The following is a 16,327-nucleotide window of genomic DNA, read 5'->3' on the forward strand; positions in this document are numbered from 1 at the left end:
GGTTAATCATCTCTAGTCGAATTGCTTGTGAGCTGGCAACACTGTCTCGAAAGTTGGCTACACTGCATTTTATCGGTAAGTTGAGTGCAGCTGTGTGTTCGTGCATCCATTTTTATGAGCACGTGTTGTTGAGTTGTTACAGGAATGGGGGAGTCTGCATTAGAACATCGAAGTAATATCGGAATTAACTTCGCGTGAGTTTTATTTATGGATCACAGTAAAAAGCAAAGTTATGCTGACAATCCTGGCACAATAGACGATCTTAAACGGAACATTACTAGAGAAATTAACAACATCGCGCCTTGAGATCTACAGCATGTTGCTGATGACGTCATCACACGAAGTCAGCAATGCCTGGATGCCCATGACCACCACTTCCAGCTACATGATTTTTAACGTTACTTTTATCTATTCCTTTTTAGTTACTTCATTGTTACTTGAACCTCGGGCAGGAGCCGTACCGGTGTAATGTGTGATACTCTGTATCTTCTTCGAAGCAGTGTAAGGTGATCGTAGTGGAGGTCTTACATTATAGAGCCGGGCGTGTGACGAGGTGAGCAGATTTTTATGGACGGAAACAGGATTCTCTCTACGTAGCTGTGGCGATTTTTACCGAAGCTGAGCCATTCTGTGTTGTAGCTCCAAGCCGAAGGCGGCCGTCATCTGATACGTCGGGAGCTTCATCGGCTTTGCAGAAAGAAGGTCCGGTGGCAGCCTTAGTTGTTCGCTGTAAGCCCGTTGGAGAGCTGAACAATCCAGCTCGTCCCTAATCACAGTTGGTAGACACAAGAGAACAAACGGTAGTGCGTCTGTCCTGTCTCCCTGCTGCACATTTAGGCTGCTTCAAGGGTTCCATGAAACTTTTCTAACATCCCATTGCTGATGGGATGGTAGCCGCTGCCACGTCGGCTACTGGAGAGGCTTCAGGCCAACATGTGGATCTGTCCATCACCGTCACTACTTAGCTGTTTGACCCGGAACATGACAGTGGCCCGAGTAGGTCAACATGAACATACATAAAGCGAGCCGTTGGCTTAATGAAGGCTCCCAAAGGCACTGACACATGTCGACGAATTTGCATTGTTGGCAACTTATGCAAGCTTGTACCCAAAGGCGGCAATCCCTCTCGATTCCCAGCCACACGACTTTTTCGTAATAATTCTGACAGTAGCCCGCACGCCGGGATGCGCCAATTTGCGAAAAGCGTCGAAAACTGTGCGCCAGTATTTCTATGGTATGAACGGCCGCTGTAAGATATGTGGTGTGTCACACCATAAAGAAGTTGTGAGTTCTCTCACTTAAACTGGTGACTGATTGGGGCTGTGTGCAGTGTCTCCCTGCGTTGTCCGTTTCCTGTTCCACTACAAATTCTTGCCAAGGGATGGCTTTTATGCTCGCGCAGCAGCGCGAAACGTAATCTGCAACAACAGTGCTGCTACCACTAATATGCCGCATGTCAGTTGTGAATTATAACATGTATTCTGCTTGCCTACATAGCCTGAGTGAACCGAGGTCCGTTGCCTTGGAAGAAAACGCCGTCTGGGGCGCATGGTCAGTGATCACCATAAAATGTTTTCCTTCTACGGAACCTTTGAAATGCAGAACGGTCGTATTGATAGCAAAAAGTTCCCTGTCAATGGCGCCCCATTTCTGCTACACCGTTGTGTGTAACTGCAAAAAGAATGCAAAAGGCTGCCACTTCCCACTGACTCCACCATTAACGTCATCTGTGCGTCATGCCTGGGATGGGCGGGCAGAATCACTTGAGCCACATATTTCTTTATCTTGTTGAAAGTTTCCAGTAGTTGTGGTGTCCGTTTCACTTTTCTTTGCCCCGATGTATACTTCCCTTTTAGAAGGTCTATCAGTGGGGCCTGAAGTTCAGCTGCCTTTGGTATATGTTTGCAATAATAATCGATCATTCCCAAGAATCTTCTGAGTTCTTTGAAAGTTTGCCATTCATTCCGAAATCGGTGCAACGCCCAAAGCGGTCACGTTCAAGCCAAAAAAATTCACTCTGTCTTTACCTAAGACACACTTCTGTGGGTTTGTAATTCCAAAGTGCCTAAGACGTTGAAATAGTAATTAGAGGTGCGGTTTGTGTTGATCTTGGTACTCCGAGATCACCAAACTGTAGTCCATATAGGAGAAGAGGAAATGTAAACTACAGATAACTTTACCTTGTCAGTGCCGCGTTTTTTAAATCGAACCGCGTGTAATTGTATCAGACAGACCGAATGGAGTAGTAATTGATGTTTTTTCTTACATCTTCCAGAACCACTGCTATTTGTGAATATGCCTTTTTGCAATCAATGACACAAGAAATCTTTGCTGGGGCAGTAGCATTGTTAAAGACTGCAGCGAAAGGAACTGGAAATTTATCCAGCACTGTAGGTACCCGCCAGATATGGCCTCCTACGTGACTGTAGGGTAGACGAGCGGGGGTGCAGTGGTGGAGTCCTGTGGAGCGCTGGGGCGCTGATGAGACATCATTGGACAATCATTTATTAGCAAGAGCTATACATTCACTCTTTCTTCTTCCCTAGGCTACCTAGCAGCGGCCATGCTGAGCCCGCATTCCACGGAGGTACAGAGTAGCACGTCAGCGCCCGGCGAGGAATTTGCAGTCGCAGGCTCTGACGTTGTCGGCGGTCCTGGTGGGCAGCACGTGGCTGTGGACGCCTGTCAGAGCCTTACCGCTCTCGCTTAGTGCAGCTCAACCCGAGAAATCTGCATTCCACTGTTGTCGGTTGTCCAGATACCACGTAGACAGCGACGCAAAGGACAGCCCTAGAGGCAGTCCCACCACGATACTGCCGCCAAGGCACTACTTGCACTGCCCAAGAGTGGCGGCACAAGTGCCCTGCTATTAAGCTGAACAGGTCTCAAATGTGCAGATTGGTTCTCCATTCAGGGAAGATAGGCCTGACCTTCATCTCGAGCCAGTCGTCATTGTGACCGTCAAGAGTGCAGCTCACAGAGTCGGAGTTCCCGCCACAGCCAGACGGCTGCGGACTCTTAGCAGTGGACTCCGAAGTGGCAGCGGATGTCGACACTTTGGCATCCTGCCACTAGTAGAGTTGACCTATCATCGGTGTCCCTAATGTAGATGGAATGGCCTAAATCGGAGAGTGAGTGGAAGGAAGGCGACGGTTTTATAGCAGTCAATGACGCAATTCCCCCAGTGCAGGTGACTGAACGTGTTACTGTTTTCTGGGCCTGTCAGCGCTCTGGGCTGGTCTATCATTTAACTTCAGGGCTTCAGAGTGTTTCTTTATGCAAAGTTTGCAGCCTGAAAGGCAATCTTGTGTCGTCCCTAGGTGGAGTTACGGCACGTAGCCTCGTCACACATGAGCGTTGTGTCTGCACTGTTGCGTAAGTGCTGAATTAGGGATTCCTGGAGTCCTCCCTCGCACACTATGAGGCAATAACCTCCCTGTCTGTTTGTACTTCTCTTCCCCCAAGTGGTTATGCCACCTCTGCGTACCCAATGGGTGTGTTCCACTCAAGCCGGCCGCGACGGCCGAGCGGATCTAGGCACGTCAGTCCGGAAACGCGCGACTGCTACGGTCGCAGGTTCGAATCCTGCCTCGGGCATGGACGTGTGTGATGTCCGTAGGTTAATTAGGTTTAAGTAGTTCTACGTTACAGGGGACTGATGACCTCAGATGTTAAGTCCCATAGCGCTCAGAGCCATTTGAACCATTTGTGTTCCACTTAAAGTCGTACCAGCCAGTTCTAACAAAGGTTTACTCCTATTTGGAAATTTTTGGTAAGGACTATGGGGCCAAACTGCTGAGGTTATCGGTCCCTAGGCTTACGCACTACTTAATCTAACTTAAACTAACTTACACTAAGGACAACACACACATCCTTGCCCGAGGGAGGACTCGAACCTCCGACGGCGGCAGCCACGCGAACCGTGACAAGACGCCCTAGACAGCACGGCTAGCCCGCATGGCTATTTACTCCTATACTTAATTATTATACTGCTGTGCAACGGCCAATAGGCGCCATGTACTATTCTTCTTTAATGCCATGCGAATCGGTGAAGCCCATTGACTATCGGAGGGTACTACAACACCTTCTTGTATTTGCCTCTCAGTGTCTGCCTTTGCCAACAAAAAATTTTTGGGGGTCAGTCCTCTTGATTTAGCAGCGACCAACAGGCCTGGTGAGGTCCGAATATGGAGCATCATATCACGTTTGCATTGCCGATGGCACGATGTCTCCTCTGCAATCTCTGGAAACTCTTAAATGATGTGCTCGCGGCGGGAGCTAATTTGCAGTGAGTCGACTTCCCGACTTCCGATAGACGCAGAAGTATGTAAAATCAAATACCTTTCAGCCGTCTAATTACCAAACTTTTATTTCATTTCGCTACCAGTTTCGGAAATTTACCACGTCATCTTCAGGCCCCTGACCGACGTGTAGGACTATTCCAATCGCTGTAGCAAGCAGAAATTTACAGATAGCCGTATGTGAACGCTGGCCCCTATTTTGACCGGAATCGAGGTTGGAATCTTCCTACATGTCGGTCAGGGCCTCAAGATGGCGTAGTAAATCGCCGAAACTGGTAGCCAAATAAAATAACAGTTTGGAAATTAGAAGGCTGAAAAATGTTTGATTTGACATCCTCTAGCGAAAAGCCGAGTCCCATAACCATCTCTGAAGAGAGGCAGAGAGGAGAGAGGTAGAAGGCTTCCGTTGTAGAGGTCTGCACCCAACCAAAAATGGTATATAAAATCAGCACCTATAAAGGGATCGGTGACATCCGGCTCGATGAAATTCCATTGAAACAACTTTTTCAAACCTAGCTCTAATTCAAGACGTTTTTGCCGTATATCTGAATGTGGGAGTCTTCTCGAAGCAATGTCGTGGGAGCACATTACAGTCGAACCCTGTGGCTACCAGAAACGCGGGTGCAGACAGTTTGTCCATCACAAACAAACGTCTCTAAACTGTTCCTTTTGCGTGCACAGAACCAGTCTTCATTGCTCTGTCCGCCTGTGAAGAATGACTCGCTGCCTTCTCTATGTCAGCTAATCTCAATTATTAAAAACTGTGGTCCTCCAAACCCGTCATAAATGAGATGCAGTAGCGTTTAGTGTTTCTCTTTGTAGGTACTCCATACCTTATAGTAACCTCGGAACCCGGAACTGGTGGTAACTTGAAGTTGTAAGTTGCAGAACGACGATGAGCTTCTCCGAATTTAAGTCTATTGGCCGTGTCGGCTTAGTTTGCGTTCTGCAGAACATTAGTGTGATAAGAACACACTGCTTAATTAAGCGGCTGTTGCCTCTGCTGCAATACCAAAAACCATACTGATTTGCTCCGCAACCGGTGAAATAACAGTTGGTATGATCGTGAACGTTTTCTCTGTTGTGCTGTCAGGAAATATATGTGACGGAAATCCCGGAAAAATCGTCTCGAATGGTGCATCCGGTTGCTCAAAAATTGTTCAAATGGCTCTGAGCACGATAGGACTCAACATCTGAGGTCATCAGTCCCCTAGACTTAGAACTACTTAAACCTAAGGACATCACACACATCTATGCCCGAGGCAGGATTCGAACCTGCGACCGCAGCAGCAGCGCGGTTCCGAACTGAAGCGCCTAGAACCGCTCGGTCACAAGGCCAGTGCATCCGGTTGCACTTCGTGCGTCAGAACTGAAGCTTAAGTCACCTTGATTACCGACCCGGAAGGGGTGTAGAGGGGGAGGGGGGGGGGGGGGGAAGACTAAATCTCGGACGACCACTTGCTCCCGTTAGGGGCCGTCTGCTGCTTGTGAGACAGATTTGCAGACCTTGCTGCCAAAGCGTTGGTGATACCAACACCAGTCGCTAAAGTCTCGTCTCTTCTCGCCTATTTGCTCACTGGAAGATGACCGTCTGTTTCCTTGGTGCATTGTAATGTCGCTACTGCAGCGTGTAGTGGCAGCTGATCAGCTAATGTCTCCTACGCCTTGGAAGAAGTGCACGGAACGGGGGCTCTAGATGTTGCTGTCCCATGCATGCTTGGGCGGGGCCGGTTGCCTTATTGTCACGCCCTACATTGCTGCAAGCATTATACTGTAAGCTATTGACAACGACTTCCACCCTATCAACCAAAAAGCTGAGCGGTAAATCCATGTGAGCTACTTTCCGTTCTAATATTTGGAAGAAGATGCTTTAGTCACAGAAAGCGTAATGAAATTTCTGGTAATAAGTCACTTCCACGACGGTCTGGAGCTCTAGTTAAAGCTTCGCATTCGGGAGGACAACAGTTCAAACCCGTGTCCCGCCATTCACATTTAGGTTTTCCGTGATTTCCCTAAAGCGCTCCAGGCAAATAACCGCACGGTTCCCTTGAAAGGGCACGGCCGATTTCCTTTCATGTCGACGGGACGTGAAACCCAATCTTCCTTTCTTCCTTTTCCAACTTTACGTGGCTGAATTTGCTACCTTGTGATGATCCGGGAAAAATCTCGGCGGACGGTGGAAGAGAAGAACTTGCCTTCGGATGCCGTTTAGTTGCGAGAGACTGCTGTGGATCTTCTTTCTTGTCTGTGGAATTGGAGTTGAGTTATTCGTTGTAGCAGCTCAGATGATATTCGCCGTGTTTGGGGTCACCACTACAGGGTTTTACACACTGATCCAGAAATCAAGCGTTTATTTTCCATACAAAAACCCCTTTTACAGCTAATAGGTTACACAGGCAAAGCGCTGGAAAAACAGTAAGCACAGGAAGTGAAACAAAAGATCAAACACATAGATTAAATGTGAGTGTATGCTTTCCCGGCGTATACAGCTGGCGAAGAGTTCTCGGGCTTCCAGCCGGGTGGCTATTAAGAAAATCTAACATAAATACCGTCTTCCGACCACCGCCGAAGACGAAAGAGCTGCTGGGCTCAGCTAAAGACCCACTCAAACTAAACACACCTGGTATATACAACATTGCCTGCGAATGTGGTGTGCAGTACATTGGTCAAACGCAGCGCTGCATCTCAAAAAGGTGCGAGGAACACATCAGGCATGTTCGACTTGGACAGATAGAGAAATCTGCTATAGCTGAACATAGCATCAAAGAAAACCACACCTTTGACTTCGAAAACACCAGGGTGCTATGCCGAGCCGGGAGCTATTGGGATAGCGTCATTAAAGAATCAATAGAAATACGGGTCCACGAGAACCTTGTGAACAGGGACGAAGGCTATCAACTGAGCGCGGCCTGGAATCCAGCATTAGCCGCAATACGCCAGGAACGCAACAAGAACCGTCCAGCTCACGAGACGCAATCAGAATGCTCTGACGGAGACACGAACGGCGCACCCGCTTCCCCCTCCACCTCGCCCGCCGGCTCCTCTGGACCCAGCCTCCCGCGGCCAGGTGGTGGGGGCACACCGCAGGTATAAAGGGACCGGCATCCGCAAAGTCTCGGCACTTCGCCAGAAGATGATGAGTATGTCACTCGTCGAAACGTCGCTGTTTGAAGACACCGCCACCCGGCTGGAAGCCCGAGAACTCTTCGCCACATAGATTAAGTTATCGTGTCCTTGTCTCGCAGATCGATATCTACGGTCGCTACAAAATGTTAGTGTGGTGTCACAGCCAGACACCACACTTGCTAGGTGGTAGCCTTTAAATCGGCCGCGGTCCGTTAGTATACGTCGGACCCGCGTGTCGCCACTATCAGTGATTGCAGACCGAGCGCCGCCACACGGCAGGTCTAGAGAGACTTCCTAGCACTCGCCCCAGTTGTACAACCGATTTTGCTAGCGATGGTTCACTGACAAAATACGCTCTCATTTGCCGAGACGATAGTTAGCATAGCCTTCAGCTACGTCATTTGCTACGACCTAGCAAGGCGCCATTACCAGTTACTATTGATACTGTAAAACATGTACCGTCAAGAGCGACGCTCATCATTAATGGATTAAAGTTAAGTATTCCACCAGCTACGTCCGTTTTTCTAAAGTCTAATTTCCTTGTCCTGTTCCAGACCTCACGCCAGCCTGCGTGAGCTAAAACGCGTGCCTTTCGGCTTCCTCTAATAACACGGGGTTGGCTCTCCTGCCAATCCACAACAGTTAGAAATGCACGAAAAGTATAAGGACAGTTTTATGCATAGTTATAAACTATTCTTCCTTATTCTGTGACCGAGCGAGGTGGCGCAGTGGTTAGCACACTGGACTCGCATTCGGGAGGACGACTGTTCAATCCCGTCTCTAGCCATCCTGATTTAGGTTTTCCGTGATTTCCCTAAATCGCTCCAGGCAAATGCCGGGATGGTTCCTTTGAAAGGGCACGGCCGACTTCCTTCCCTGTCCTTCCCTAGTCCGATGAGACCGATGACCTCGTAGTTTGGTCTCTTCCTCGAAACAACCCAACCCAACCTTATTCTGTCCATCTCTTCTACTACGGCATCTGTGGAACGAAGCTTTTCTTGCGTCAAGCGTATAAAAACGTACCTGAGGAATGTCAATTCATAAGAGACACTATCTTCTTTAACGAATACTTCAATTCACAAAGAACTTCTAATGCAGTTAACAAAAATACAGCTATTCCACCTAGACATCATTGATAAATTTGCAGCCTTCAAGTACCGAAGATCTCGTTTGATGTACAAAAAACAGGTAAGTTCAATTATTAATATAAGCTTGTGTAAATATAGCTATATTTTTCTTTCCAGCTTCACCTAACTTACTATAACTTACTAGCTACGAGCAGCAACTAACATAGAGACTCGCATTTCGGATATAATCAATGAGTTCGAGTGGGGAGATGATCAACGTGATTTTCACTTGTGTCGACCAAACGTAATTCAGTCTTAAATATTTCTTGATGGTGACGATTAACAGCAGTCAAGTAATTTATGAAATGCAAGCTGAAAGTTGCTTTCCTAAAAAATTATACAGAAGATCCATTTAAAAAACAAATAGGGTGTGGATAACTAAGGGAAATAAAATTTCGTGTAAGGGGAACAGGAAAATTTATGTCAATGCCTTAGTAAGTCAAGATCTGACATTACTTGCATATTACAAAAGAAAACTGTAGTATTTTAAAGAAAGTCATAAAATGTCCAGAAGTATGCACGTCTTAACAGAAACAAATAATACAGATAATAAGGTTAAAACTAAATGAGATATTTTCAAATGGGATACAGGACGGGCAGTCAGTTTACAAAAAACTATAATAATGTTGCTAAATGACAAGGTTCAATTCTGTTCTAGTACAAGATGTCCATTCAGGTAAAAATCGCAAAATATCAGCAGCTGAACTGGCATAAGCGTTCAAAATTGGAACACACGTTGCGTCCAGTGAAAATTCTGTTACTATGGTGGTGAGTGCTGGTGCCAGGTTGAGAGGACTGCAACAACATCATACAGAAATGTGTCAAACTGAATTCTCACAGTGACCAGTTGCCAACGCCACAATTAAGATATCCTAAAATTCAGATGCATGGCGCCATCTACATTTGCCGTTTTAAAACAATTACATTACGTACATTATTATTTCAAACCCAGTTAGGTCCTTCAAAAAAAAATATAAAGAATAAAAACGAAATCAACCTCAAACACTAATCACCAGAGCTTTTAAGAAACACAGTATAGTCAAAACAGGGCATCCAAAAAATTTGATACTCAAAAATTTAGGAATAAAAGTTGTTACCAATTATCACAGTCGGGCTGAGGAAAGAAAAAACAACTACTGCCATTCAGATGACAATGTAAGTTCTCACGGAGCTGTCATGATGTTTGTAATGAAAATAAAACATTTGTACAAATAAAGAACAAAAGCACTCTTAAACACGTCAATAGCAAAGTAAACTAGTGCCCCTGACACCCAAGTTCCTATCGAGCAAAGAATACAACTAGCGGAAAAATGCACTGGCAGGAGCACAAAAAAATGTGAATGTGATTCTCTTTAAAAGACTCCAAGTGGGGAACCAGCTTCCTCAATCTTTATTCCGCCCTCTTCACCAAAAATTTTGGCATGCGAACTCTATTAACATAGAGTATTCTAAATCATTTCACCCAGTCCCTCTTTGTAATAAATCCTTCATACGCACCATCTCCCTCTCACTGACACGTCTATATATGTCTTTCTTCCACTGTCCTTATCTGTCATTGATTGACAATATATCACCCTACCACTGTCTCCTCTCTCATTTTGCCTTTCTTGCTCACTGCCACTATCTCGACCATACCTAACCAGCTCAAAAATTGTGGGAGGTCCAATTTACTTTTCCTCCTACAACTACGTGTTGAAAATTCCGGTCCACAATGCGCCCTCCCATATAGCTCCGTGTTGAAATTGGCCAATCTGGGAGGGTCCAGAGTCCCCAAGCCTATGAATGGTCTCCACTCATCTTTATTTTTGATTTGCACTGTCTCCTCTGTCTTTTGCTCCCACTGCGTTGATCTCCATCTGTCTCTCTCTTTCATTGGCACTCTCACTGAACGTTAATGTCTCCTCTCTCTCTCTTTGGCTCCTACTGCTGTTGTTTTCATCCATATCTCTTTCTCTTTCACTACTACTTTCTCTCATCCACCATTACTGTCTCCTCTCTCTTCTACCGCCACCGTCTTTGTACTACTCTGTTTGTAAAATTTTTGGTGAGGACGTCAGAATTAAGATTGAGGCAACTGGTTGCCCATTTTATGGTCAGATTCCTTTAAAGAGGAACATATTTTCCTATTTTGTGCTCCGTCACGATCATTTTTTCGCTGGTTCCCTTCCTTTCACTGCTACAGCAGAGTGTACTGCTTATATAAAACGAATTCTATAGGTCAGTGAAGTTTTGCCAGTTTGTTTATATACTTCGACATATTTACATACTTTGACATACATAAACAACAAATAAATATGCATTATATACGGTTAACGCAAAGGCTTTTGTTTCATATCTTTTCTGGATGCTTCGCTTATCGATCTCCATTCATCAAAAACGCCAAGGTTATAATTTATAGCTTAAAAGAGTAAAAAATGTTATTAGAAATATTTTACAGAATTTCTAGTCTTTCCAGCTTTATATAATTTCAGACCTTCATTTTAAGTTCTTTTCAGGCATACCCATTTATCCCATTTTTTGTCGGAGCAGTCCCACTTTGGGCATATCTGTATAGATGTGATGTACCCATTATATAAAGACAACGCGTCAAACAATATTTTTGTGAAAAGAATGCTGACTAAAAATATTGTTAGATGACCTCAGAACCCTTGCAATGACGCTAGAACCCTTGCCATGTGTTCACTACGCCAGTTAAAGCTACATTTACGCCCCAGACCGCAAATACGTGCATAAGTGCAATAACTTTGAACCTCTGAATCTCGGTAATGGATAAGGAAACCGGAGAATGTTTCGAACTGCCCTGAGAATATCATCTTAAAAGCACGTGGTAAAAATTTCGACAATATGTCATGAATAAAAATTACGGAAGTGGCCATTCGCACAATGCGTACTTTTCATACCCAAAAGTCATGGTCCTGCGGTGTTTTCTCAGGAACCGACCAGGATCAAATGGTGCGTTCACAACCCGTCTAAAGTCCACCCTAGACCACCCCCAATATAAAAGAACCAACGGATCTGCTCAATTTTCCTTGTCGGGGGGAAGTGTGTAATGTTTAAATTTTGACACAGTACTGCAAGATAACTACAGTATGCGCGTTTTCCTATAGGTATACAAATGGTCGCTAGGCCGAGAGTTATCCAAAACACTTGACGTTTTATCTCTGTGATCATTAGAACCCGAGATATGACCCCCAGAAAAATCGCATTTTCACGAGCGGCTTTTCGGAACATAGTGGTACCATACGCTGTCACGCACGGTCCGATACGCTTGAGCACCATTTCATGCAAACAACACCGAACCGACACCTACCCAATGTAATAAATATGTTGTTGTTGTTGTTGTGGTCTTCAGTCCTGAGACTGGTTTGATGCAGCTCTCCATGCTACTCTATCCTGTGCAAGCTTTTTCATCTCCCAGTACCTACTGCAACCTACATCCTTCTGAATCTGCTTAGTGTATTCATCTCTTGGTCTCCCTCTACGATTTTTACCCTCCACGCTGCCCTCCAATACTAAATTGGTGATCCCTTGATGCCTCAGAACATGTCCTACCAACCGATCCCTTCTTCTGGTCAAGTTGTGCCACAAACTTCTCTTCTCCCCAATCCTATTCAATACTTCCTCATTAGTTATGTGATCTACCCATCTAATCTTCAGCATACTTCTGTAGCACCACATTTCGAAAGCTTCTATTCTCTTCTTGTCCAAACTATTTATCGTCCATGTTTCACTTCCATACATGGCTACACTCCATACAAATACTTTAAGAAATGACTTCCTGACACTTAAATCAATACTGGATGTTAACAAAATTCTCTTCTTCAGAAACGCTTTCCTTGCCATTGCCAGCCTACATTTTTATCCTCTCTACTTCGACCATCATCAGTTATTTTGCTCCCCAAATAGCAAAACTCCTTTACTACTTTAAGTGCCTCATTTCCTAATCTAATTCCCTCAGCATCACCCGACTTAATTAGACTACATTCCATTATCCTCGTTTTGCTTTTGTTGATGTTCATCTTATATCCTCCTTTCAAGACACTGTCCATTCCATTCAACTGCTCTTCCAAGTCCTTTGCTGTCTCTGACAGAATTACAATGTCATCGGCGAACCTCAAAGTTTTTATTTCTTCTCCATGAATTTTAATACCTACCCCGAATTTTTCTTTTGTTTCCTTTACTGCTTGCTCAATATACAGATTGAACAACATCGGGGAGAGGCTACAACCCTGTCTTACTCCCTTCCCAACCACTGCTTCCCTTTCATGTCCCTCGACTCTTATAACTGCCATCTGGTTTCTGTACAAATTGTAAATAGCCTTTCGCTCCCTGTATTTTACCCCTGCCACCTTCAGAATTTGAAAGAGAGTATTCCAGTCAACATTGTCAAAAGCTTTCTCTAAGTCTACAAATGCTAGAAACGTAGGTTTGCCTTTCCTTAATCTTTCTTCTAAGATAAGTCGTAAGGTCAGTATTGCCTCACGTGTTCCAGTGTTTCTACGGAATCCAAACTGATCTTCCCCGAGGTTGGCTTCTACTAGTTTTTCCATTCGTCTGTAAAGAATTCGTGTTAGTATTTTGCAGCTGTGACTTATTAAGCTGATAGTTCGGTAATTTTCACATCTGTCAACACCTGCTTTCTTTGGGATTGGAATTATTATATTCTTCTTGAAGTCTGAGGGTATTTCGCCTGTTTCATACATCTTGCTCACCAGATGGTAGAGTTTTATGAGGACTGGCTCTCCCTCGGCCGTCAGTAGTTCCAATGGAATATTGTCTACTCCGGGGGCCTTGTTTCGACTCAGGTCTTTCAGTGCTCTGTCAAACTCTTCACGCAGTATCGTATCTCCCATTTCATCTTCATCTACATCCTCTTCCATTTCCATAATATTGTCCTCAAGTACATCGCCCTTGTATAGACCCTCTATATACTCCTTCCACCTTTCTGCTTTCCCTTCTTTGCTTAGAACTGGGTTTCCATCTGAGCTCTTGATATTCATACAAGTCGTTCTCTTATCTCCAAAGGTCTCTTTAATTTTCCTGTAGGCGGTATCTATCTTACCCCTAGTGAGATAGGCCTCTACATCCTTACATTTGTCCTCTAGCCATCCCTGCTTAGCCATTTTGCACTTCCTGTCGATCTCATTTTTGAGACATTTGTATTCCTTTTTGCCTGTTTCACTTACTGCATTTTTATATTTTCTCCTTTCATCAATTAAATTCAGTATTTCTTCTGTTACCCAAGGATTTCTACTAGCCCTCGTCTTTTTACCTACTTGATCCTCTGCTGCCTTCACTACTTCATCCCTCAAAGCTACCCATTCTTCTTCTACTGTATTTATTTCCCCCATTCCTGTCAATTGCTCCCTTATGCTCTCCCTGAATCTCTGTACAACCTCTGGTTCTTTTAGTTTATCCAGGTCCCATCTCCTTAAATTCCCACCTTTTTGCAGTTTCTTCAGTTTTAATCTACAGGTCATAACCAATAGATTGTGGTCAGAGTCCACATCTGCCCCTGGAAATGTCTTACAATTTAAAACCTGGTTCCTAAATCTCTGTCTTACCATTATATAATCTATCTGATACCTTTTAGTATCTCCAGGGTTCTTCCATGTATACAACCTTCTTTCATGATTCTTAAACCAAGTGTTAGTTATGATTATGTTGTGCTCTGTGCAAAATTCGACCAGGCGGCTTCCTCTTTCATTTCTGTCCCCCAATCCATATTCACCTACTATGTTTCCTTCTCTCCCTTTTCCTACACTCGAATTCCAGTCACCCATGACTATTAAATTTTCGTCTCCCTTCACAATCTGAATAATTTCTTTTATTTCATCATACATTTCTTCAATTTCTTCGTCATCTGCAGAGCTAGTTGGCATATAAACTTGTACTACTGTACTAGGTGTGGGCTTCGTATCTATCTTGGCCACAATAATGCGTTCACTATGCTATTTGTAGTAGCTTACCCGCATTCCTATTTTCCTATTCATTATTAAACCTACTCCTGCATTACCCCTATTTGATTTTGTGTTTATAACCCTGTAGTCACCTGACCAGAAGTCGTGTTCCTCCTGCCACCGAACTTCACTAATTCCCACTATATCTAACTTCAACCTATCCATTTCCCTTTTTAAATTTTCTAACCTACCTGCCCGATTAAGGGATCTGACATTCCACGCTCCGATCCGTAGAACGCCAGTTTTCTTTCTCCTGATAACGACATCCTCTTGAGTAGTCCCCGCCCGGAGATCCGAATGGGGGACTATTTTACCTCCGGAATATTTTACCCAAGAGGACGCCATCATCATGTAATCATACAGTAAAGCTGCATGCCCTCGGGAAAAATTACAGCTGTAGTTTCCCATTGCTTTCAGCCGTTCGCAGTACCAGCACAGCAAGGCCGTTTTGGTTATTGTTACAAGGCCAGATCAGTCAATCATCCAGACTGTTGCCCTTGCAACTACTGAAAAGGCTGCTGCCCCTCTTCAGGAACCACACGTTTGTCTGGCCTCTCAACAGATACCCCTCCGTTGTGGTTGCACCTACGGTACGGCTATCTGTATCGCTGAGGCACGCAAGCCTCCCCACCAACGGCAAGGTCCATGGTTCATGGGGGGGGTAATAAATATGGCGGGGGCAAATATTGTTGGGAAGTGCGAGTTGACAGGAGGTCGAGGCACATGGCACACTCAACCCACGGGCCGCCGCTGTGATGAAGACGATGCTTTCTTGCTGCTAGCTCGACACTGGAGACAACGCTCCGAAACTCGCTACGCCGGAACGGGTTCCGAACGGCCTTCCCTGTAGTTGGCGGCAGGCGTGTATACTTCTGCGGCGGCGCGCGGTGAACGCACCAGAGCCGTTCGCAGGTGTTCAAAACGGCACGGTGGCGTGACGGGATTGAACCGTCACAGATAACAATGAATGGAGATGATAGCACTGTAGTCGACGCATACTGACGTTGACATAAATCACCATTATTTAACGTCTACGAACTGCACGTCATGCGACAGCCCATTTCAAATCATTTCTTTCTCAACACAGTTGATCTGGAAAGAAATTACTTTACAAAACGTGGCACACATCTGAAAACAGGGGCAAATAATTAGCTAGTCTGAGGATTACTGCTTCTTAAAAGTGTTTTAGGACTAAATGTAATAAGCACTTAGTTTTAAACACAAAAATGAGGGATACAATTGTTTTGGCAAAGAACTAAATATATTTTATTGCAATGCATGATTCGAAATAAATTATTAACACTTTTCACAAATAAAAATCAAACTGTGTTCTTCAGTTCCCGTACAGAGTTCTTGACGCCATAGGGAGAAAATTAGCGCAAAGTCCACTCTCTTCTGGCATTGAATTTGAAAATTTTTATTCGTACTACATACAGTCTCTGTCTTCACCATTCTCGTGAAAAAGAGCTCATCTAGGCTTGAGTTTTCTGCTCTTCACTTTCTTCTTTTCATTGCGTTGTCCTCGCCGGCTACTTAATGTTTTTCTTTCTTTTTACTTTCCTTTTCTTCTGTTTCCTTATTTGCAGCTGCGGAGTCCGTCCTTCGGCCGCTGTTTTCACGTTTCCCTCTACACAATGTGGCCAGAAGCCACCACCGAGGTGGACACTTTGCCCGCATTGACGCCTTACAACAAGATCTGTATGCCCTCTAATAGAATTTCGATAACTAAAGTAGGACTATGGAGTCAAGATCTCACACTTTCAACGCAACTTAATTAAAGAGATATACACTATGTGATCAAAAGTATCCGGAC

Source organism: Schistocerca piceifrons, chromosome X (genome assembly GCF_021461385.2).
Source record: "Schistocerca piceifrons isolate TAMUIC-IGC-003096 chromosome X, iqSchPice1.1, whole genome shotgun sequence".
Lineage (NCBI taxonomy): Eukaryota > Metazoa > Arthropoda > Insecta > Orthoptera > Acrididae > Schistocerca > Schistocerca piceifrons.